This window comes from Lithobates pipiens, unplaced genomic scaffold, assembly GCF_037356315.1.
Source record: "Lithobates pipiens isolate NorthernLeopardFrog02 unplaced genomic scaffold, aLitPip1_a1.2 Scaffold_23, whole genome shotgun sequence".
Taxonomy (NCBI): Eukaryota; Metazoa; Chordata; class Amphibia; order Anura; family Ranidae; genus Lithobates; species Lithobates pipiens.
In genome coordinates, this window is record NW_027507785.1 from 326,469,141 (window position 1) to 326,493,797 (window position 24,657).

The following is a 24,657-nucleotide window of genomic DNA, read 5'->3' on the forward strand; positions in this document are numbered from 1 at the left end:
TGGAACAGTGTTGTGTGATGGTTGCCATCTCTCTCTCTCTGGGACAGCGTTGTGTGTCGGTTGGTGTCTTCCTCTGGGACAGCATTTTGTGATGGGTGGTGTCTCTCTCTGGGACAGCTTTGTGTGATGGTTGGTGTCTCTCTCTGGGACAGCGTTGTGTGATGGTTGGTGTCTCTCTTTGGGACAGCTTTGTGTGATCTTTGGTGTCTCTCTCTGGGACAGCGTTGTGTGATGGGTGGTGCCGCTTCCTGGGACAGCGTTGTGTGATGGTTGGTGTCTCTCTCTGGGACAGCGTTGTGTGATGGTTGGTGTCTCTCTCTGGGACAGCGTTGTGTGATGGTTGGTGTCTCTCTCTGGGACAGCGTTGTGTGATGGTTGGTGTCTCTCTCTGGGACAACGTTGTGTGATGGTTGGTGTATCTCTGGGACAGCATTGTGTGATGGGTGATGTCTCTCTCTGGGACAGCGTTGTGTGATGGTTGGTGTCTCTCTCTGGGACAGCATTGTGTGATGGTTGGTGTCTCTCTCTGGGACAAAGTTGTGTGATGGTTGGTGTCTCTCTCTGAGACAGCGTTGTGTGATGGGTGGTGTCTCTCTCTGGGACAGCGTTGTGTGATGGTTGGTGTCTCTCTCTGGGACAGCATTGTGTGATGGTTGGTGTCTCTCTCTGGGACAACGTTGTGTGATGGTTGGTGTCTTTCTGGGACAGCGTTGTGTGATGGTTGGTGTCTCTCTCTGGGACAGCATTTTGTGATGGTTGGTGTCTCTCTCTGGGACAACGTTGTGTGATGGGTGGTGTCTTTCTGGGACAGCGTTGTGTGTCAGTTGGTGTCTTCCTCTGGGACAGCATTTTGTGATGGGTGGTGTCTCTCTCTGGGGCAACGTTGTGTGATGGTTGGTGTCTTTCTGGGACAGCGTTGTGTGATGGTTGGTGTCTCTCTCTGGGACAGCATTTTGTGATGGGTGGTGTCTCTCTCTGGGACAGCTTTGTGTGATGGTTGGTGTCTCTCTCTGGGACAGCATTGTGTGATGGTTGGTTTCTCTCTCTGGGACAGCGTTGTGTGATGGTTGGTGTCTCTCTCTGGGACAGCATTGTGTGATGGTTGGTGTCTCTCTGGGACAGCTATGTGTGATGGTTGGTGTCTCTCTCTGGGACAGCATTGTGTGATGGTTGGTGTCTCTCTGGGACAGCATTGTGTGATGGTTGGTGTCTTTCTGGGACAAAGTTGTGTGATGGTTGGTGTCTCTCTGAGACAGCGTTGTGTGAAGGTTGGTGTCTCTTCCTGGGACAGTGTTGTGGATCGTCAGCTTTGGAACGGGCCACAGCAGGAACATGTCCCTTGAAATGGTTTTGCCTGCTGCCTGCCCTGACTTTAGCTCGGATTGTGCTCACACTCTGTATCCTCATCCCAGCCATTCTGTTTCCATGACCCCTTGTTAAAGCGATTCTGGGGGCCACACCTGGCCTCAGGAAAGTTGGCTGATGACCACTAGAGTCACTGGCCCACTACTCCTTCCTTTTACTCTGCACCTCGGACGAGCCCGCGTCACCTGCCAGCAGTGTCACCCGTTGTAATGCGCAGAGGACTGTGTCGCTTTTGTTGTTATTATCTTGTATTTGTTTGCCTTTCATGTTGATCAGTGTCTCAGCATAAAACGACCATCTTGGGTGCCATCAGTTTTTAATTTAAGCAAACAAGTAGTGTATTGTGGACACAGATGGCGGAGGCTGCCGCAATATTCTGATAACCGGAGTCCTGCGCGGGACGCTGCACAGATGGCGTTAGATATTAATGGGGTACTCCGACTCCATACCAGTCCTGTGGAGTTTTTATTACAGCAGCTCAAAGAGCCACAATGATACAGAATCATTATCTGTATTACTCCAATGCCCAGTCTATGTCCCTCCTCACTTCCATATTATAGGGTCGGGGTTAGCCAGACTTTACATTTTTTTAATTTTGAGGTTGAGGTTGAAGGTAAGGTTAAGGTTTAAGTGTTAGGATCAGGTTATTAGGTGTTACATTTCCAGGCGAGGTAAGTGGTGAGATTGTTAAGTGGTAATACATACAGTATCTCACAAAAGTGAGTACACCCCTCACATTTTTGTAAATATTTTATGCCCCACAGATGCTCAATAGGGTTTAGGTCTGGAGACATGCTTGGTCAGTCCATCACCTTTACCCTCAGCTTCTTTAGCAAGGCAGTGGTCGTCCCAGAGGTGTGTTTGGGGTTATCATGTTGGAATACTGCCCTGCGGCCCAGTCTCTGAAGGGAGGGGATCATGCTCTGCTTCAGTATGTCACAGTACATGTTGGCATTCATGGTTTCCTCAATGATCTGTAGCCCCCCCAGTGCCGGCAGCACTCACGCAGCCCCAGACCATGACACCCCCACCACCATGCTTCACTGTAGGCAACACACACTTGTCTTTGTCCTCCTCACCTGGTTGCCCCCACACACGCTTGTCACCATCTGACACCAAATAAGTTTATCTTGTCTCATCAGACCACAGGACATGGTTCCAGTAATCCATGTCCTTAGTCTGCTTGTCTTCAGCAAACTGTTTGCAGTCTTTTCTTGTGCATCATCTTTAGAAGAGGCTTCCTTCTGGGACGACATCCATGCAGACCAATTTGATGCAGTGTGCGGCGTATGGTCTGAGCACTGACAGGCTGACCCCCCACCACTACAACCTCTGTAGAAATTCTGGCAGCACTCATACGTCTATTTCCCAAAGACAACCTCTGGATATGATGCTGAGCACGTGCACTCAACTTCTTTGGTCAACCATGGCGAGGCCTGTTCTGAGTGGAACCTGTCCTGTTAAACCTCTGTATGGTCTTGGCCACCGTGCTGCAGCTCAGTTTCAGGGTCTTTGCAACCTTCTTATAGCCTAGGCCATCTTTATGTAGAGCAACAATTCTTTTTTTCAGATCCTCAGAGAGTTCTTTGCCATGAGGTTCCATGTTGAACTTCCAGGGACCAGTATGAGAGAGTGAGAGCGATAACACCAAATTTAACACACCTGCTCCTCATTCACACCTGAGACCTTGTAACACTAACGAGTCACATGACACGGGGAGGGAAAATGGCTAATTGGGCCCAATTTCGACATTTTCACTTAGGGGGTGTACTCACTTTTGTTGCCAGCGGTTTAGACATTAATGGCTGTGTGTTGAGTTATTTTGAGGGGACAGCAAATTTACACTGTTATACAAGCTGTACACTCACTACTTTACATTGTAGACAAGTGTCATTTCTTCAGTGTTGTCACATGAAAAGATAGAAGAAAATATTTACAAAACTGTGAGGGGTGTACTCACTTTTGTGAGATACTGTATCTATAGTCAAAACATATATGTGCTTTTGTCGCTGCCATGTCCTATACCCCTGCATATTGCATTCGCTAAGATGCCCATCCAGAAGTTTTTTTCAAAATAGCGACTCTCCTCGCTGTCACCACCAGCTGTGGAAGGGAGTTCCACATCCTTACCACTCTAATATTAAAGAACCACCTAAGCAGTTTAAGACTGAACTTCTCATCCAACTTCATTGAGTGGCCATGTGTTTTTTTTTTTTTGTTTATTATATTAAAAAACAAAATTCAATATACAAATGTACACATAAAATCATCTCAATCCCTTTCACAACATTTGAATGAATATTCGCTGTTGCAACACTGATCATCCTCCCAACCAATGGAGAAGTGGGACTGATACCCATCACCCGATTGGCTGAAAGGACAGGCAATCATATTGGACGCCTAGGAGGAGGGAAAGAAACGCACAGTGGAAGCGAGGAGGAGAAGAGCCACATGGTCCCCGCCAATACCTGGATGCCCGGTCCCCGCCGCCGATGCCTGAATGCCTGGTCTCCGCCTCAGCCACTGCATGGATGCCCGTCCCTGCCGCCGCTGCATGAAAGTGATGGTGGATCGACCGGCAGGCATGGGGGGGGGCATGGTGGGGGGTCCAAGTTGCTGTGGGGGGGGGGGGGGTTGGTTGCTTGCCACCAGATGCCACTGATCCTCATGCACTTTTTATTTTTTTCATGTGCTACGATTTCATGGTTCACCTTTTTTGGTCACAGGGTTTTGGCAAGCCCTGCACTGCAAAGCTCTGTTTAAAAAAAAAAAAAAAAAAGCTAGACTGAGAGACCCAGGGATTGTGGGATATGTAGTTCCTTTACAGGAAGTGTCAGTTCTCAGACTATAGACATCATGCATTAACCTGCATTAACCTGTGCAGTGCCAAAACTTCATGTTTTAAACACAAATAGAAGCTTCTGAATATCTAAAAAAACAAGCAAAATCTTGCGAGCTACCATATGAAGATCCAAATAATTAATTAAGGACAGCTGCTAGCATTGATCACGTCCCATATGCTCGAGCTAACCCAGTAAATAAATGAATAAAATGCTGCGCTATCCAAATGTGATCATGTAGTCATCATATTCAATACTGACACTATTATCTTTAACAAAGTAATATTATAAAATGTTGCAATCCTATGCGATTAAATATTATACATATATAGCAATCCTATGCGATAATTACAGTGACAACCTGTCTACCTATACACAACTCTATACAAAGTGCATCAACCTTAAATAACCAATATACAATAGAATATATCGTGTTTAAAGTACAGAAAATGATTCTCATTACAGATGATAAAACACCATGTGCTCGTGTCCACTCTCGGTCCCCCTAAGGAAGATACGTCATTTCCTGGTATCGACACGCGTTGGGGAGGGGACAGGATGATGTGTGGGACGGCGGATTGTTCTGAGTACAGGAGAGAACACACCAGTGCAGCACTTTTTTACGATTTCTGGCTTGTATAGAATGGTGCACGATAGCACCTATGAAATGTGAGTATCCTACTATAGGGAAGAGTGTAACTTTTAATACATCTATAAAACGTTATCACACTATCTAGTTTCCTTTGTTTTCTATATGGATATACAGTGGTACCTTGGTTAACGAGTAACGCGGTTAACAAGCGTTTTGAAAGACAAGCAATTTTTATTTTTTTTTAAATTCTGACTCGGTTTGCGAGCCTTGTCTCGCAAAACGAGCAGAATTCAAGCCAATGAGGTGTGCAGTAGCGCATGTGGCCAGAGGTGCGGGGGCGCCGGTGACACTCGGAACGGTTTTCGGAACCCTTCGGAAATACTCAGAATCACTGGGAAATACAAGGAAACACTTGTAAATACTCCGTTCCCGAGTGTTTCCGGGGCTTTTCCGATTTTAGCCTAGCTGTCCCCGAGTAGTTCCGAGGCTCTCTGGCGCCCCCCCACACCTCTGGCCACATGCGGTATTGCATGCAATAGAAATCAATGCGGAACAAATTATCTTAGTTTCCATTGACTTCTATGGGGAAACTCGCTTTGATATGCGAGTGCTTTGGATTACAAGCATTCTCCTGGAACGGATTATGCTCGTAATCCAAGGTTCCACTGTATGTGCAAGCAACCAGCCAAGGATCTGAATGCTGACAATAAACCCAGAGGTGGTTTAAAAGCGTGTTTTGACCGAGCTTAAGTGCGAGGCCACACGCTCTAAGGTGAGCGCATACACCAAAGGGGGAACACAAGAGTGGACACAGGCACTTTACTGTTATATCATCTGTAATGAGAATCAGAAGAATGGATTAAATAGGAATTAACTTTTTGTTGCGTTCCTTTTAAAGCAGGAGTCCGCCGTTTTTTTTTTTTTTTTTAAAGCCAGCAGCTACAAATACTGCAGCTGCTGACTTTTAAAATAGTGACACTTAGCCGCCCAGCGCGCCCGCGATGTCGGCACCCGAAGCCGATCTCTCGATCGTCTCTCGGGTGCTGCCGCCGCCATCTTGGGTATGGTAATCAGGAAGTGGAGCCTTTCGGCTTCATTTTCCGGTTCCCTACTGTGCATGCGCGAGTCGCGCTGCGCAATAAGGATGGTCCCCGCTGTCTCTGGGATCCGTGTGTTTCCCAGCAGGCAGCGGGGGACTTTCGGAAAGGGGCGTAGCTTCTGCGGAAAGGGGCGTACCTTCTGCAGAATCTACGCCGGAAGTGGGTGCAGATACCTGTACTGTACAGGTACCTGCACCCCCCTCCCCCCTGAAAGGTGCCAATTGTGGCGCCGGAGGGGGGGAGGGTTCCAATGAGCGGAAGGTCCACTTTAGGGTGGACCTCTGCTTTAAGGCACATTAATGCATGATCATTTTTGCACAAGAGCACTTTAACCACTTGCCGACCCCCCTCACGTCGATATACATCGGCAGAAGGGCTCGTATGGGCAGAATCACGAACCTATACGTTGTCCTTTAAGAGGCGGCCAGCGGGCACACGCGTGGCAAGCTCCGTGAGTCGGGTCGCGGGTCCCGTGGACTCGATCGCCGTGGGGATACCTGCGATCGTCTCACGGGAGGAAGAATGGGGAAATGCTAAAGTAAACAAGCATCTCCCCATTCTGCCTAGTGACAGTGTCATTGATCTCTGCTCCCTGTGATCGGAGATCAGTGACTTGTCACACACAGCCACGCCCCCCCCCCCCCACAGTTAGAAACACACCCCTAGGACACACTTATCCCCTACGCTGCCACCTAGTGGTTAACCCTGTCACTGCCAGTGTCTTTTACACAGGAATCACTGCATTTGTATAGCACTGATTGATAAATGACAATGGTCCCAAAAATGTGTCAAAAATGTCCGATGTGTCCGCCATAATGTCGCAGTCACGATAAAAATCGCTGATCGCCGTCATTTAAAAAAAAATAAAAAATTATGAATAAAAATGCCACAAAACTATCCCCTATTTTGTAAACGCTATAACTTTTGCGCAAACCAAGCAATAATCGCTTATTGCTAATTTTTTTACCAAAAATATGTAGCCTAAGCTGAGGAAAAAAAAATGTTTTTATATATTTTTGGGGGATATTTATTATAGCAAAAAGTAAAAAAATAATGCGTTTTTTAAAAAATGTACGCTCTTTTTTTGTTTATAGCGCAAAAAATAAAAACCGCAGGGGTGATCAAATACCACCAAAAGAAAGCTCTATTTGTGGCCAAAAAAAAAGGACGTCAGTTTTGTTTGGGAGCCACGTCGCACGACCGCGCAATGTTCAGTTAAAAACGTCGCAGTGCCGAATCGCAAAAAGTGCTCCGGTCAGGAAGGGGAAGAAATCCTTCCGGGGGCTGAAGTGGCAAAACGCGATTAATTCTATTGTATTTTGGTTATTTTAAGGTTGAAGCACTTTGCATAGAGTTGTTTATAGGTACACAGGTTGTCACTGTAATTATCGCATAGGATTGCAATTTTTAATTGCATAGGATTGCAATATATGTATAATATTTCATTGCATAGGATTGCAAGCTTTTATAATATGACTTTGTTGGAGATAATAGTGTCAGTATTGAATATTGATGACTACATGATCACATTTGGATAGCGCAGCATTTTATTCGTTTCGAAACTTATGAATATGAAGATTTAGGGCCCTTTCACACTGACGATCCGTTCAGGCCCGCCTGTCAGTTTTTCAGGCGGACCTGAACGGATGCTCCATAGACCTCTATGGAGCGTCGGATGTCAGCGGTGACAAGTCCGCTGAAATCCGACCTGCTCCGATCCGAAAAAGTGTGACGGAGGAAAAAGCTATTTTTCCATCCGTCTGTGTGCGGAGACAGACCTGTCATCTTCCTGCTCAGCAAACGGATATCCACGGGGCGGATCAGCACTGATCCGCCCCGTGTGAAAGGACCCTAAGAGCTGGTTCACACAGCGGGCGATGCGAGGCGACACGACTCGCCTCGCCTCGCTCTCGCAAGTCGCCCCCGTTCTGTACAATGGAACCGTTCTGAGAGGAGCGACTCGAGTCGCTCCGACTCAGAAAAAAGGTTCCTGTACTACTTTTGGGCGACTTCGGGGCGACTTGCATTGACTTCTATACAGAAGTCATTTGCAAGTCGCCGCTGAGGCCGCGGCAGGTCGCGGCGAGGCAAGTCGGAGTCACCTCACCTCGCCTGCTGTGGGAACCGGCCCTTACTCTACCATAGGCTGTGTGTACAGGGTAACAAATGACACAATGTAACGACATGCTTAATTGTTTCGATTTTAACGTTTGAAAAATGTCTAACCTTTGTTGTCAATTCAGCTCAGTAAAAAAACAAATGTAGACGTTTGATGGTACATCTCAGATCTGAACTGAATATAATGAACTGAATATAAAACGATTGGATGGGCCAAGAGATTGCAATGTATCAAGCGTGGGTGCCTTAAGATTTTAGCAGCCTCTTGTATATCCGTTTAAAAGTGACTGAACGACTCCAAATCCGAGGGAATAAAAAATAAATAAAAAAAATAAAACTGAGAAATATTGGACATGGAAATAATAAACAGAGATCAGAGAGCATTCCAACATACAAATATGAACAGAAGGAAATGTTATTAACCTGCCTATAGTCAGATGTACAAGCAACGATTTGAATATATTACATGGGGGATTTACATCTATCAAGAAGCGAGCGCATACGAATCGTCCATCGATTGTGTTTAAAGTCCCGGGGGATTTATATGGTAAAAGAGATCTCATCATACGGGGAAGTGAGGGAGAATTAACTGTCATCTGCAAAATTGCTTTCACTAAAAAAGACTTTCATTACGTGGAAATCTTGCGGGAGAGGAGAAGGTCAGAAAGGGACGGACGCAGACACGGCGGGGACCTTAGAGCAATGTACGGGCATTTCCCGTCTGGGAAGCTCTCCTATTTTCAGTTAGGTCCATGTATTTTTTGGACACAGCACAATTTTAGTTTTTTTTTTTCAGGTATTTACCAAAACACATTCAAGCTATAGATATATAATGGATATGGGCTGAAAGTGCGCACTGTCAGGTTTAATTCAAGGGCATGTACATCCAAATCGGAGGAAGGGTTTAGGAATTACAGCTCTTGTGCCGCGTACACACGACCCGGACTTTCTGGCAGACTAGGTCCGACGGACTTTCCGAACGAACGAACTTGGCCACATGTGAACGGACTTAGCCCTTGTACACACGATCGGAGATTCCGACGGAATGTGTCCGATCGGAGCGTTTTGTCGGAGCGTTTTGTCGGATATTCTGACTGTGTGTGGTCTGCATCGGTCTGTTTCCGCCCAAATTTTCCAACTTGCCGGAAATATTTTCCGACAAACTGCTCCGATCGGACATACTCCGATCACATGTAGAGAATTCCGATCGGACAAAGTGCCACGCATGCTCAAATCAAATTCCTACATCAAAGCTATTGGCTACTAGCCTGAACATAGTCCCGTTGTAACGAAATTACGTCATCAGGTTCAGAAAGATCGGATTTTCCGTCAACTTTGTCCGACCGTGTGTATGCAACAGTTTCGGACAAGATCCGTCGGACAAAATTCGACGGACAAAATCCAACGGATTTGGTTGTCGGAATCTCCGACCTTGTGCACAAGGGCTAAGCCCTTGTACACACGGTCGGAGATTCTGACGGAATGTGTCCGATCGGAGCGTTTTGTCGGATATTCCGACTGTGTGTGGTCTGCATCGGACTGTTTCCGTCGGAATATCCGTCGGGCCAAATTTTCCAACTTGCCGGAAATATTTTCCGACAAAATGCTCCGATCGGACATACTCCGATCATGTGTAGAGAATTCCGCTCGGACAAAGTGCCACGCATGCTCAGATCAAATTCCTACACCAAAGCTATTGGCTACTAGCCTGAACGTAGTCCCGTCGTAACGAAATTACGTCATCACGTTCTGAAAGATCGGATTTTCCGACAACTTTGTCCGACCGTGTATAGACAACAGTTTCGGACAAACTCCGACGGATTTGGTTGTCGGAATCTCCGACCGTGTGTACAAGGGCTAAGTCCATTTGAAAGTCTGTTCGTTTTGAACGTGATGACGTACAACGGGACTAAACAAGGAAGTTCAATAGCCAGTAGCCAATAGCTTCCCTTGCGTCGTATTTGGTTCCGTCAGACCAGCACACAGACGAACGGTTTTCCCGATTTTTTAGTCCGTCGGAATTGAGTCCGTCGGATAGATTTGAAATATGTTCTATTTCTAGGTCCGTTTGATTTTTTTTTCCCGAAAAACGATCGGACTAGCCCATACACAATCGGATGGTCTGACGGACTAATCCCTTCGGACCTAGTCTGCTGGAAAGTCCGGTCGCGTGTACACGGCATTAAGAATAGCCATCCCCCTTTTTCGAGGGACCAAAAGCATTTGGACGATTGAATCAAAAGGTATTTCATGGCCAGGTGTGGGCTACTCCTTCGTTATTTCTTCAACTAAGCAGGTAAAAGAGTTGATTCTAAAGCCTCGCACACACGATCAGATTTTCGGGAGACGACCGTTTGTCTGTTTTTTGTTGCACGCTACTCTCATGTCGAAAGTGAAGAGGTTACTCACCATTAGACATGTGCAATTCGAAAATCTGTACGAATTTCGGGAACGTACGAATCCGAAATACGAATTTTTATGCATTACGAATTCCATACGAAATTTCTTTTACGAATTTTCGGATTCAAATTCATAACGAAAATTCGTAATTGTTATGAAAAGTTAACGAACCTAAAATTAAAAAACCCAGGAAGTCAGCACAGGGATGGTGGGAACCCTATGGGGTATTTCTATGCTTACACATTTCATATGAAATACGAAATTTGATTAACGAATTTCGGATCCAAATTAACAGAATTGTGACTAGTGTTTTGTTCACCGATCAGAGGAAGTCAACACATCACAGGGATGGTGGGAACCCCTCATAATGGGCACAGCGGGTGTACACTCAGACCCGGGAACTCAGCACAGGGATGGTGGGAACCCCTCATAATGATAAATTCATCATAACGAACATTCAAAATTGTTACAAAAAGTTAACAAACCTAAAAGTTAAAAACCCAGGAAGTCAACACAGTGCAGGGATGGTGGGAGCCCCTCATAATGATAAATTCATCATAACGAACTTTTGTTATTTTCGTTATTTTTACTCTAACGAAAATTCGTATTTTGTACGACCCGAATTGAATTTCGTACACGAATTACGAAATACTCATTTTTTTTTACGAAACAAAACGGAACGAAACAAATTTTTTGACGGTGCCCATGTCTACTGATCATACGAAAATTCTCGTACAACAGAATTCAACGTCAGAAATGACATAATGTGTTGAATAGTTTTGTATGTATTCTTTCATTTCTGAGCAGATTAAGAGCCCATTCACACAGGGGCAACACGACTTGTAGGCGACTTGAGTCAGGCAACTTGGACACGACTTGAGTTAAGATCACAGCGCGACTTCAAAACGACTTGTGATGACTTCAAGCGCGACTTGGGACGACTTACAAGTCGCCCCAGGCCAGGCGACTTTTGCCGAGGCCAAGCAGAGAATGAGCTCAAGGGGGAACTCCACGGCAAATTTCAGAAAAAAATTTGGCGTGGGTTCCCCCTCCGAGAGCATACCAGGCCCTTAGGTCTGGTATGGATTCCAAGGGGAACCCCCTACGCCGAAAAAACGGTGTGGGGGTCCCCCCCAGATCCACACCAGACCCTTATCCGAGCACGCTACCCGGCCGCGACAGAAGACCGGGCCACCGCCTGCAAAAGAGCTATAAGAAGGTGCGGTGGCCCGGCAGAAGAACCGAAGAGGGGGACAAGACCCCCGAAGTCGGGAGAAGAGGCCGGCGGCGGGGAGGAAGAAAGCCGGACTCCTCCGCTAGCAAAAGAGCTACAAGAAGATAGCGGAGGAGTCCGGCGAGAAGACCCCCGAAGACGGAAGACCCCCGGAGCTGTGCAATAAAATATTTTTTCCCTGTGTTGTGTTTTTTTTTTGTACTTTTTTTTCACAGGTGAATGGGTAGGGGTACATTGTACCCCATACTCATTCACATAGGGTGGGGGGCCGGTATCCGGGGGCCCCCTTATTAAAGGGGGCTCCCGGATTCCGATAAGCCCCCCGCCCGCAGACCCCGACAACCAACGGCCAGGGTTGTCGGGAAGAGGCCCTTGTCCTCATCGACATGGGGACAAGGTGCTTTGGGGTGGGGGGGCCGCACGCCCCCCCTCCCCCAAGGCACCCCCCCCATGTTGAGGGCACGCGGCCTGGTACGGCTCAGGAGGGGGGGGGGCGCCCGCTCGTCCCCACCCCCTTTCCTGGCCGGCCGGGTAGCGTGCTCGGATAAGGGTCTGGGGGGGACCCCCACACCGTTTTTTCGGCGTAGGGGGTTCCCCTTGGAATCCATACCAGACCTAAGGGCCTGGTATGCTCTCGGAGGGGGAACCCACGCCAAATTTTTTTCAGAAATTTGCCGTGGAGTTCCCTCTTGAGAGCTGATAATTCTGTCAAAGTCGCCTCCGTATAGACGGAGATCCGACTTGGAGGCGATCTCCATTGAAATCAATGGGTACCAGTCGCCTACAACTACAAGTCGGATAGAAGTAGTACAGGAACCTTTTCTGAAGTCGGAGCGACTTCAGTAGTGTGCATTAAGACGGCTCTCATTCACTTACATTGCTTTTTAAATGTTGTCCGACCTGAGGCGACCTGAGGCGACTAGGGGCGACCTGAAGTCGGATCAGGAGTTGCCCCTGTGTGAATGGGCTCTAAAGGAAATACCCCCTAGATGGGACTTTGAAAGACCACCAACACTGATGTCAGGTACAAAAAGATTTATTACATATAAATAATTACAGATCAAACAAGTGATCAAATATAAAAAGACTTAGGATGTCTAATGCCGCATACACACGTAGCGGACTATCGGCGGACTTCCCGCCGGACTGTCCGCCAGACTTTCCGAACGAGCTACTTGCCCACACACGGCACTTTTTCAGCGGACTAATACGGTGTACTAAGTCCGCCGGACTATCCGCCGTACTTTTGAAATGAACGGACTCGCCCACACACGCGGAGGAAAGTCCGCTCATTTTGAGCGCGTCTCCAGGTAGCCGGGACCAGCGGAGGACACGTCGCTGGCCCCGTAACCTGGTAAGGACTTAAAGGGGGAATCCCTACGCCGAAAATTTTTCCGGCGTGGGGTCCCCCCCTAGGTCCATATCAGACCCTTATCCGAGCACGCTACCCAGCCAGCCAGGAAAGGAGGCGGGGACGAGCGAGCGCCCCCCCCCCTCCTGAGCCGTACCAGGCTGCGTGCCCTCAACATGGGGGGTGCCTTGGGGAGGGGGGGTCGCGTGGCCCCCCCACCCCAAAGCACCTTGTCCCCATGTTGATGAGGACAAGGGCCTCTTCCCGACAACCCTGGCCGTTGGTTGTCGGGGTCTGCGGGCGGGGGGCTTATCGGAATCCAGGAGCCCCCTTTAATAAGGGGGCCCCAGAATCCCGTCCCCCCACCCCATGTGAATGAGTATGGGGTACAATGTACCCCTACCCATTCACCTGTAAAAAAATGTAAAAACAACACACAACACACAAGGGTTAAAATAGTTTATTGCACAGCTCCGGGGGTCTTCTTCCGTCTTCGGGGGTCTTCTCGCCGGACTCCTCCGCTATCTTCTGCTAGCTCTTTTACTAGCGGAGGAGCCCGGCTTTCTTCTTCGCCGCCGTCGCCCTCTTCTTCCGACTTCGGGGGTCTTGTCCCCCTCTTCGGTTCTTCTTGTCAGGCCACCGTGCCTTCTTCTAGCTCTTTTACAAGCAGTGGCCCGGTCTTCTATCGCCGCTGCCACCGCCGTCTTCTCTTCTCCTCTTCTTCTCTTCTGGAGATGTTGCCTCGTCGCTGTCTCCGGTCACAATGACAGAGACGCGGTGTGCGGCGACTTATATAGGGACATCACTGGATGATGTCCCCGCCCATTATGATGTCACAGTCCGAGAGGAAAAAAAAAAGTCAGCCGGAGCCTACACACGGGCAGATTGTCCGCCTGACTTTTCCACCGGATTGTTTGATTGTGTGTACGAGGCATTAGAATATGTACATATAACAAACATAACAAAGGAAAAATGACGACAGGAAATATATAAAATGACACCGGTACTCTCCAAAGGGTGATGTTCCCTAGTACCCTCAGGGTACTAGGGATCTGTAATTATTTATATGTAATAAATCTTTTTGTACCTTACATGAGTGTTGGTGGTCTTTCAAAGTCCCATCTAGGGGGTATTTCCTTTGTTCTACACAGTTCAGGGATGGGACCACCACACTGTTCATCTGACATGGTGGAAGACTCTTCTTTTTCTTTCATTTCTGAGCATGCGTAGTCTTGCTCTTATGATTTTTTTGGGCGAAAACCATACTAATTAAAGAAAATCGGACGGTGAGTTCACGTACGACAAAAATTTTATCGTCTGCACATCCAGCTGTTGTCGGATGAAAAACTGGAATCAGCTGTCGAAAGCACCCTACTAACAATCCAAAAATCCGCAGATCGTTTGTCGGACAAAAATTTTGCTTCCAATTTTCCTATCGTGTGTGCGGGCCTTAAGTGTGGTATTTGCATTTGGAATCTATTGATGTGGACCTACAGTGCCTTGAAAAAGTATTCACACCCCTTGAAATTTTCCACATTTTGTCATGTTACAACCAAAAACGTAAATGTATTTTATTGGGATTTTATGTGATAGACCAACACAAAGTGGCACATTATTGTGAAGTGGAAGGAAAATGATAAATGGTTTTCAATTTTTTTTACAAATAAATATGTGAAAAGTGTGGGGTACATTTGTATGGCGCCCCCCGGAGTCAATACTTTGTAGAACCAACGTTCACTGCAATTACAGCTGCAAGTCTTTTTGGGCATGTCTCTACCAGCTTTGCACATCTAGAGAGGGACATTTTTGCCCATTTTTCTTTGCAAAATATCTCAAGTTCTGTCAGACTGGATGAAGAGCGTCTGTGAACAGCAATTTTCAAGTCTTGCCACAGATTCTCAATTTGATTTAGGTCTGGACTGTGACTGGGCCATTCGAACACATGAATATGCTTTGATCTAAATCATTCCATTGTAGCTCTGGCTGGATGTTTCGGGTCGTTGTCCTGCTGGAAGGTGAACCTCCACCCCAGTCTCAAGTTTTTTGAAGACTCTCATAAGTCTTCTTCTATAATTGCCCTGTATTTGGCTCCATCCATCTTCCCATCAACTATGATCAGCTTCCCTGCTAAAGAAAAGCATCCTCACCACATGATGCTGCTGCCACCACCATGTTTCACAGTGGGGATGGTGCATTTAGGTTGATGTGCAGTGTTAGTTTTCCACCACACATAGCGTCTTGCTTTTAGGCCAAAAAAGTTCAATTTTGGTCTCATCTGACCAGAGCACCTTCTTCCAAATGTTTGCTGTGTCCCCCACATGGCTTCTCACAAACAGCAAATGGTGCTTCTTATGGCTTTCTTTTAACAATTACTTTCTTCTTGCCACTCTTCCATAAAGGGCAGATTTGTGGAGTACACGACTAATAGTTGTCCTGCGGACAGATTCTCCCACCTGAGCTGTGGATCTCTGCAGCTCCTCCAGAGTTACCATGGACCTCTTGGCTCTTCTCTGACGAATGCTCTCCTTGCCCGGCCGGTCAGTTTAGGTGGACGGCCATGTCTCAGTAGGTTTGCAGTTGTGCCATACTCTTTCCATTTTTGGATGATGGATTGAACAGAGCTCCGTGAGATGTCAAAGCTTGAGATCATTTTTTATAACCTAACCCTGCTTTATACTTCTCCACAACTTGACCTGTCTGCTGTGTTCCTTGGCCTTCATGATGCTGTTTGTTCACTAAGGTTCTCTAACAAACCTTTGAGGACTTCACAGAACAGCTGTATTTATATTGAGATTAAATTACACACAAGTGCAGTCTTTTTACTAATTAGGTGACTACTGAAGGCAATTGGTTCCACTAGATTTTAGTTAGGTGTATCAGAGTAAAGGGGGCCGACTACAAATGCACGCCACACTTTTCACATATTTATTTGTAAAACATTTTGAAAACCATTTAGTATTTTCCTTCCACTTCACAATTATGTGCCACTTTGTGTTGGCCTATCACATAAAATCCCAATAAAATACATTTAAAGTTTTGGTTGTAACATGACAAAATGGGGGAAATTTCAAGGGGTATGAATACTTTTTCAAGCCACTGTACATCATGCGTTCAAAGAAGCTGTCCCTACAAGTGAAACAGGCCATTGTAAGGCTTCAAAAACGAAACAAATCCATCCGATAGATAGCAGCAACATTAGGATTGGCCAAATCAACAGTTTGGTACATTCTGAGGAGAGAAGAACGCAACATAAAAAGGCCTGGAAGTCCATGGAAGGCAACAGTGGTGGATGATCACAGGATCCTCTCTATGGTAAAGAAAAACCCATTCACAACATCCAGACAAGTGAAGGACACTCTCCTGGAGTTGGGCGTATCATTGTCAAAGTCTACAATCAAGAGAAGACTTCAAGTGAGCAAATACAGAGGGTTCACCACAAGGTGCAAACCATTCATAAGCCTGAAGAATAGAGAAACCAGATTAGACTTTGCCAAAAAAACATCTAAAAAAAAGCCAGACCAGTTCTGGAAAAGCATTCTTTGGACGGATGAAACTAAGATTAATCTGCGCCAGAATGATGGGAAGAAAAAAGTGCGGAGATCACTTGGAACAGCTCATGATCCAGAGCACACAACGTCATCAGTGGTCACATGGTGGAGCTTGCAGTGTGATGGCATGGGCATGCATGGCTTCCAGTGGCACTGGGTCATTGGTCTTTATTGATGATGTGACAGAAAACAGAAGCAGCCGGATGAATTCTGCATTTAGAGATATACTGTCAGCCCAGATTCAGCCAAATGCAGCAAAGTTGATTGGACGGTGCTTCACAGTACAGATGGACAATGATCCAAAACACACTGCCAAAGCAACCCAGGAGCTTTTGAAGGAAAAGAAGTGGAATATTCTGCAATGGCCGAGTCAATCACCTGATCTCAACCCAATTGAGCATTTCACTTGTTGAAGGCAAAACTAAAAGCAGAAAGACCCACAAACGAAGAACAACGGAAGAAAGTTGCAGATAGAGCCGGGCAAAGCATCAGAAAGGAGGAAAGCCAGTCTTTGGTGAAGTCCATTTGTTCCAGACTTCAGGCAGTCATTGCCAGTAAAGGATTCTCAACAAAATAGTAAAAATGAACATTTTATTTAGGATTCTATTAATTTGTCCAATTACATTTGAGCCTCTGAAAATAGGGGGGGGGGGTACTGTGTATAAAAATTGTTGCAGTTCCTAAAATTTGTACTTGATATTTATGTTCAACCCCTTGAATTAAAGCTTCATTGGGATTGTTTTGTATTATTTTTATTCTGGTGGCATACAGAGCCAAAAGTATGAAAATTGTGCCTGTGTCCAAATATATATGGACCTAACTGTAGTTATCAGATCGGCATCCGTAAATTAAAGCGGGAGTCCGCCGGGAGTCCGTCGTTTTTTTTTTTTTTTCAAAAGCCAGCAGCTACAAATACTGCAGCTGCTGACTTTTAAAATAATGACACTTACCCGCCCAGCGCGCCCGCGATGTCGGCACCCGAAGCCGATCTCTCGATCGTCTCTCGGGTGTTGCCGCCGCCATCTTGGGTATGGGAATCAGGAAGTGGAGCCTTTTCGGCTTCATTTCCCGGTTCCCCACTGCGCATGCGCGAGTCGCGCTGCGCAATAAGGATGGTCCCCGCTGCCTCTGGGATCCGTGTGTTTCCCAGCAGGCAGCGGGGGACCTTCGGAAAGGGGCGTAGATTCTGCGGAAAGGGGCGTACCTTCTGCAGAATCTACGCCGGAAGTGGGTGCAGATACCTGTACTGTACAGGTACCTGCACCCCCCTCCCCCCTGAAAGGTGCGAATTGTGGAGCCAGAGGGGGGGAGGGTTCCAATGAGCGGAAGGTCCACTTTAGGGTGGAGCTCCGCTTTAAATAAATGTCAAAATTTGATGTAAAAAATGTATGTATCATCAAATAATCAATTAAACCACCAATCAATACACTTTTGATTGATGGAAATAATTGTTTTATAAAAACATTTTTTCAATCAATTAAAATTTTGACAGATTGTTACAATAGGGTCCAATGCATTTCAATTAAAAATTTCAAATAGAAATTAAAATGCGTTGGACTCACGTGTAACAATCGGTGAAAGTTTGATTGGAAAAAAAAATGTATTTATAAAACAATCAATTTATTTATTTTATTTGTTATTCAAAAGTGTATTGATTGGTGGTTTACTGTAATTGATACTTTTATAAACACCTTTTTTTCAATCAATCAAATTTTGACCTATTGTTACATTTTTATTTGAAATAAAAATTTTTAAAGGCCTCGTTCACACCTATGCAGTTTGCTTTCGATCCATTTCTACAGTGTCTTTTGCGGTGCATTTTGGGTGTTGTGCACGCAAATTTTTGACACGTTTTATACACTTTTTGTGTTCTGTATTTTGTATGCGTTTTTGTTTTCCTTTTGCCCAATTTATCATTGGACAGATTAAGCACTTAAGGACTGGAAGGATTTACCCCCTTAATGACCAGGCCATTTTTTGCAATACGGCGCTGTGCCGCTTTAACTGACAATTGTGCGGTCGTGCGACATTTTACACAAACAAAATTGACGCCTTTTTCTCCCACCAATAGAGCTTTCTTTTGGTGGTATTTGATCATCTCTGAGTTTTGTTTTTTTGAGGTATAAACAAAAAAAGTAGCTATAATTTTGAACAAAAAAAAAAAATATTTTTAACTTTTTTCTATAATAAATATCCCAAAAAAAGTAAATAAAAAAACACATTTCTTCATCGGTTTAGGCCAATATGTATTCTACATATTTTTCGTAAAAAAAAAAGAAAAATCGCAATAAACGTATATTGATTGAACTGCGCAAAATTGATAGCGTCTACAAAATAGGGGATAGATTTATGGCATTTTTATTATATTTTTTTACTAGCAATAGCGGCGATCACTTTTTATGTAAATAGCGGCGATCTGCAATTTTTTTCTAGCAGGACTGCGACAGATCTGACAATTTTTGGGGACCATTGTAATTTATGCAGCAAACGGAGCTAAAAATGGCCACTGATTACTGTATAAATGTCACTGGCAGGAAAGGGGTTAACACTAGGGGGGCGATCAAGGGGTTAAGTGTTTTCTAGGGAGGTGTTTCTAACTGTGGGGGGAGGGGACTGACCGGGAGTAGAGAGAGATCACTGTTTCTGATCACTAGGAACAGCAGATCTCTCTATACTCCCCTGTCAGAACGGGAAACTGTCTGTTTACAACAGATCCCCGTTCTGGCTCTCTGAAGAGCGTTGCGTCGTGGGGGGCGCCTGCATGCCCCCTAGAGCTCTTAACCACTTTCAGACCAGACCATTTTGCTGGTCAAAGACCAGACCACTTTTTGCGATTCGGCACTGCGTCGCTTTAACTGACAATTGCGCGGTCGTGCGACGTGGCTCCCAAACAAAATTGACATCCTTTTTTTCCCACAAATAGAGCTTTCTTTTGGTGGTATTTGATCACCCCTGCGGTTTTTATTTTTTGCGCTATAAACAAAAATAGAGCGACAATTTTGAAAAAAAAACGAATTGAAAGGGTTAACCAGTGGGTGGCAGTGTAGGGGTTAAGTGTTCCTAGGGGTGTGTTACTAACTGTGGGGGGGTTGGGCTTTCATTTAGTGAACACTGATCTCTGCTCCAATCACATGGAGCAGAGATCAGCGTCACTAGTTGCTAGGCAGAATGGAGAAATGCTGTTTACACGGCATTTCCTCCATTCAGCCGTCCCATGAGACGATCGCGGGTATGCCCGCGGTGATTGAGACCGCGGGTCCCGTGACCGGACTCAGGGGGTTCCCGACCAGCCGGCGGCGCGCTCCCGATGGCAGGGCGACATTGAAGATTGGACGTACATGTACGCCAATATGCCTGCCCGTGCCATTCTGTCGACGTACATCGTCGTGCGCTGGTCGGGAAGTGGTGGACGTAATCCTATGGCGATTCGCACAGCTGTGCCAACCTGGCGCAGTAGAATGATGGGGGCTGGTCGGCAAGCGGTTTAAAAAAAGAAAGCAAATTGTGGCAAAAAAGTACCGACGTATATGTACAGGAGGCGGTCCTTAAGTAGTTAGTAGTAGTAGTAAGTACGGTACATCACTCGCTAATACACTGCCCATTCGACAAGAACGATTCGAGAACACAAAATTACAAACAGATGAAATTACGAACATACATACTAAGATACATTTATGCCCTGTACACACGGTCGGACATTCCGACGACAAAATACGTCAGATTTTTTCCGACGGATTTTGGCCCAAACTCGTCTTGCATACACGCGGTTGCACAAAGTTGCCGTAAAATCCGATCGTTCTGAACGAGGGGATGTATAACATGTACGCCAGGACTATAAAGAGTGCATTAGCCAATAGCTTTGGTCTCGTGATTTATTCCGAGCATGCGTGCCACTTTGTGCGTCGGAATTGTCTACACACGATCGGAATTTAAACGATCGGATTTCGTTGTTGAAAAATTTTAGATCCAGTTCTCAAACTTTGTGTGTCGGAAATTCTGACCGGAAAAAGTCCGATGGAGCCCACACACGGTTGTATTTTTCCGACAACGCGATCCGATCGCACATTTTCCGTCGGAAAAGTCCGACCGTGTGTACAGGGCATTACACTGTCCATTGAAAAGAACGATTCGTGAACACGAAGAAACGAAATTATGAACAGACAAAGGCTTGAAAATACAAAATGTAAATCATTCGTTATAGATGTCATTTTCTTTCTTTCACTATTTCTTATTTTCGTAAGTTTATCCATTCGTATTTTCACGTGTGCGTTATTTTGCTTATGCGTAATTTCTTAATTTTCGTATTTTGGTTCTTTAAGCTATTCGGATGTTTGAATTGATCCGAATGCAAGAATACTAACAAATTTGTACGAAAATCTATTCGTTACGAACCGAATCGCACACGTCTACTGTGCATGATGTCATAACCCTAGAGCAGTGATGGTGAACCTTGGCACCCCAGATGTTTTGGACCTACATTTCCTATGATGCTCAACTACACTGCAGAGTGCAGGAGCATCATGGGAAATGTAGTTCCAAAACATCTGGGGTGCCGAGGTTCACCTTCACTGACCTACAAGAAGCACGAAGTGGGCTGTATAAGCCCTTGTACACACGGTCGGAGATTCCGACGGAATGTGTCCGATCGGACCGTTTTGTTGGATATTCTGACTGTGTGTGGTCTGTTTTCCAACCTGTTGGTAAAATTTTCCGACAAAATGCTCCGATCGGACATAATCCGATCATGTGTAGAGAATTCCGATCGGACAAAGTGCCACGCATGCTCAGATCAAATTCCTACATCAAAGCTATTGGCTACTAGCCTGAACTTAGTCCCGTCGTAACGAAATAACGTCATCACGTCGGATTTTCCGACAACTTCGTCCGACCGTGTGTATGCAACAGTTTCGGACAAAATCCGACGGATTTGGTTGTCGGAATCTCCGACTGTGTGTACAGGGGCTAAGGGATTTACTGGTAGAAAAAAAAATGTTTTACTATCCAAAGTTAAAACAACAAGAGCAGAAGATTTAATAGATGGGAAGTTGATTGAAATGATTGAAGGTCCACTTAAAGTGGAGGGCCACCCCCAAAAAAAATGCATTAATGATATATATTTTTTTTTTAAAGATTTAAAAAAAAAAGAATTTTTTTTTCACTTACCTGAAACGCTGTTCCTAATCTGCCTCTTCCTATTCCGCGGCACTTCCTCCTCTTCGGCGAGCGGCCCCGTTGCCTTCTGGGACACGTGTGTGTCCCAGAGAACAACGGGGCCATTCACAAAGCGCCGCGCGACTCGCGCATGCGCAGTAGGAAACGGGCAGTGAAGCCGCAAAGGCTCCACTGCCCGTTTCCCTTCGTTAGGATGGAGGCGCTGGCAGCCGATCCGATGGACGGATCGGCCTCGGGGCGGCCGACATCGCGGGATCGTTGGACAGGTAAGTGCCCTTATTAAAAGTCAGCAGCTACAGTGTTTGTAGCTGCTGACTTTAAAAACAAACAAAAAAAAAAAAATAGCGACCGGAACGCCCCTTTAAGGCTTGATTCACACCTATGACATTTTTAGTGCTTTTTGCATTTTGCAGATTTGCACTACAGAACGTGTTCCATAGGAAAGCATGGTAGATGGACTGCTGTGCAAATCTGCAAAATGCAAAAAGCACTAAAAATGCCATAGGTGTGAATCCAGCCTTAAGGTCATGGGTGTCCCCGCTGCACACTTTCCCTGACTTCCTGTCTTGGTGACACAAGACATAAAAAAAAAGTTTGGGCTGACGTTAAGGGGATGTTTACGCGTGCTTCTCCGTTCTGCTCTGCTGGACCGAGTCCCCCCCCCCCCCCAGCTGCATCCTCCTGAATAAGCTTTGCCGTCGCCTCCGGCTTGACGGCGACGCAGTTGCATACCAGACGCGCTCGGGTTGACGAATTTCCATGCGCTCGCTATTTGTACTCATTATCTCTTTTCCCCGTCACCGCTGTGCCATTTTCTGGAGGTAATTTGCCGTGTTCCACCTATGGCTCGCCGCTCCCCCGGGTGCCATCTCGGCACAATAGACCCGGGCCGCGCCAGCCGCCGGGGGTTGGGGGGGGGAGAGAGGGAGAGGGTTAACGCCGGCGTTGCGATCCTCCTCCCCGCTCACACAACAGCTAGAATTTAAATAACTGCTTAAAGACTACAGTTCAAATTATCTTCTATGACTTCTCTCACACAAAGTAACTGCGGTTTAATCAGACGCTCAGCGGGCTCCTCCAACCTAATTGATCTTTTCCTGTCTGCCATCGCTGCTCTCCCCATCCATCCTGATCGCTGCCTCCTTCTACCTTCTGTTCCTTCCCGACACACAGAATCTCTCAGGCCTGTTCAATAAGGCAGAGGAGCTTAAAGCGGCTTCGGCCAATCATCTTTCAGTGACCTCAGATCAGGGGCGGACTGACCATTTGGCCACTCGGGCAGTGCCCGAGGGCCCTGGGCCACTAGGGGGCCCCATCAGGGTTGCCAGCCTCAGTAAAACCAGGGACAGTATGTAAAAATCTGTGGTTTTTTTTACATCTGTCTCTGAAATGTCCCGTACTGACATCCCTTTGGTCTAAAAATCCTGAGATTATAGCTGTCCCACCTCTCCAGTACCTTCTCAGCCAATAGAAACATGTCTGTGTATACTGTGTGATTGTATACTGTGTGTGTATATACTGTGTGTGTGTATCCTGTGTGGCCCCATAATCTCTGATTGCCTGGGGGCCCCATAATCTCCTATTGCCCGGGGGCCCCATGAGTTGTCAGTCTGCCCCTGCCTCAGATTATGTGCCCGAGCCAGGAACTCGCCTCCCATTGGTCCTCAGGAATAGAGGGGTGCAGGCCGGCTGGTGTGCCCATCCAGAGCAATATAAGTAATGAGGGACAGAAGACGCCCTCTCCTGACCAGCCGGTGTGACGCAGACAATAGAGGACTGCTTCAGCCTACATGTCTCCGCCGTGAGGCCACGCCAGCTGACGCGTTTCGCCCCCGCCCACCCACCGGGGCTAAAGGCCCGTACACACGATCGGATTTTCCCATGGGAAATGTTGGATGTCAGGCTGTTGGCGGAAAATCCGATCGTGTGTGCGCTCCATCGCTGACAATTGTTGTCGGATTTTCCGCGGACAGATGTTGGATGGCAGGTTTTCCAATTTTCTGCAGACTAATGTGTGTTGTCGGGTTTTCCGAGCGTGCGTACACAAGTCCGACGGACGAAAGTCCAAAGTACAAACACGCATGCTCGGAAGCAGAAGCGGTCCGCCTTGTAAACGAGCGTTCGTAATGGAGAATTAACATTCGTGACGCGGCAAATTATGAACTCTGGAAATGCAGCGCACAATTCTCTTCTTCTTTAAAGAAGGAGTAAACCCGCTGCCTTTTTTTTTTTTTTTACACCTGTACAGGGGAAAAGGCATAATGAGCTAGTATACACCGCATACTAGCCCATTATGAAATACTTGCCTTAGAACAAGGCGCCGGCATCTCACTCGGTCCATGCCGAGGGAGCTGACATGTTCCCTCAGCGTCTCTTCCGGGTATCGCGGCTCTGGCGCTGTGAGTGGCCGGAACCGCGGTGTCGTCCCAGCAGGGTCTGGCGTCTGCCGGACTTTCAGCCGAGAATCCCCGGTGCGCTTGCGTGGGTAATATCTCCTAAACCACACAGGTTTAGGAGATATTCTTTTTACCTACAGGTAAGCCTTATTATAGGCCTTATTATAGGCGTACCTGTAGGTCAAAGCAAAAAATTTGACAATACAACCGCTTTAATGGGATAACAATGAAGCTGCTTTGCTGGTGATACTGATGGAGTTATTGCTAATGAATTTTCAAAGGCTTTTTTATTCTAGTGATATCAATAATAATATTATTATGGTTTATTTATATAAACAATCCGATCGTGTGTTACGAGGCTTTAGTCATAACGAAGCCCCTGTGGGTGAAACGCGTCAGTGGCATGGCCTCTTGGTGGAGACATGTAGGCTGAAGCGGTCCTTTATTGTCTGTGTTCTGTTGGCTGGTCGGGAGAATGGCGACTTCTTTCACTCAATCGTCTTTCACTATTGCACTTTGTATTATTGCTCCTTTCACCTCT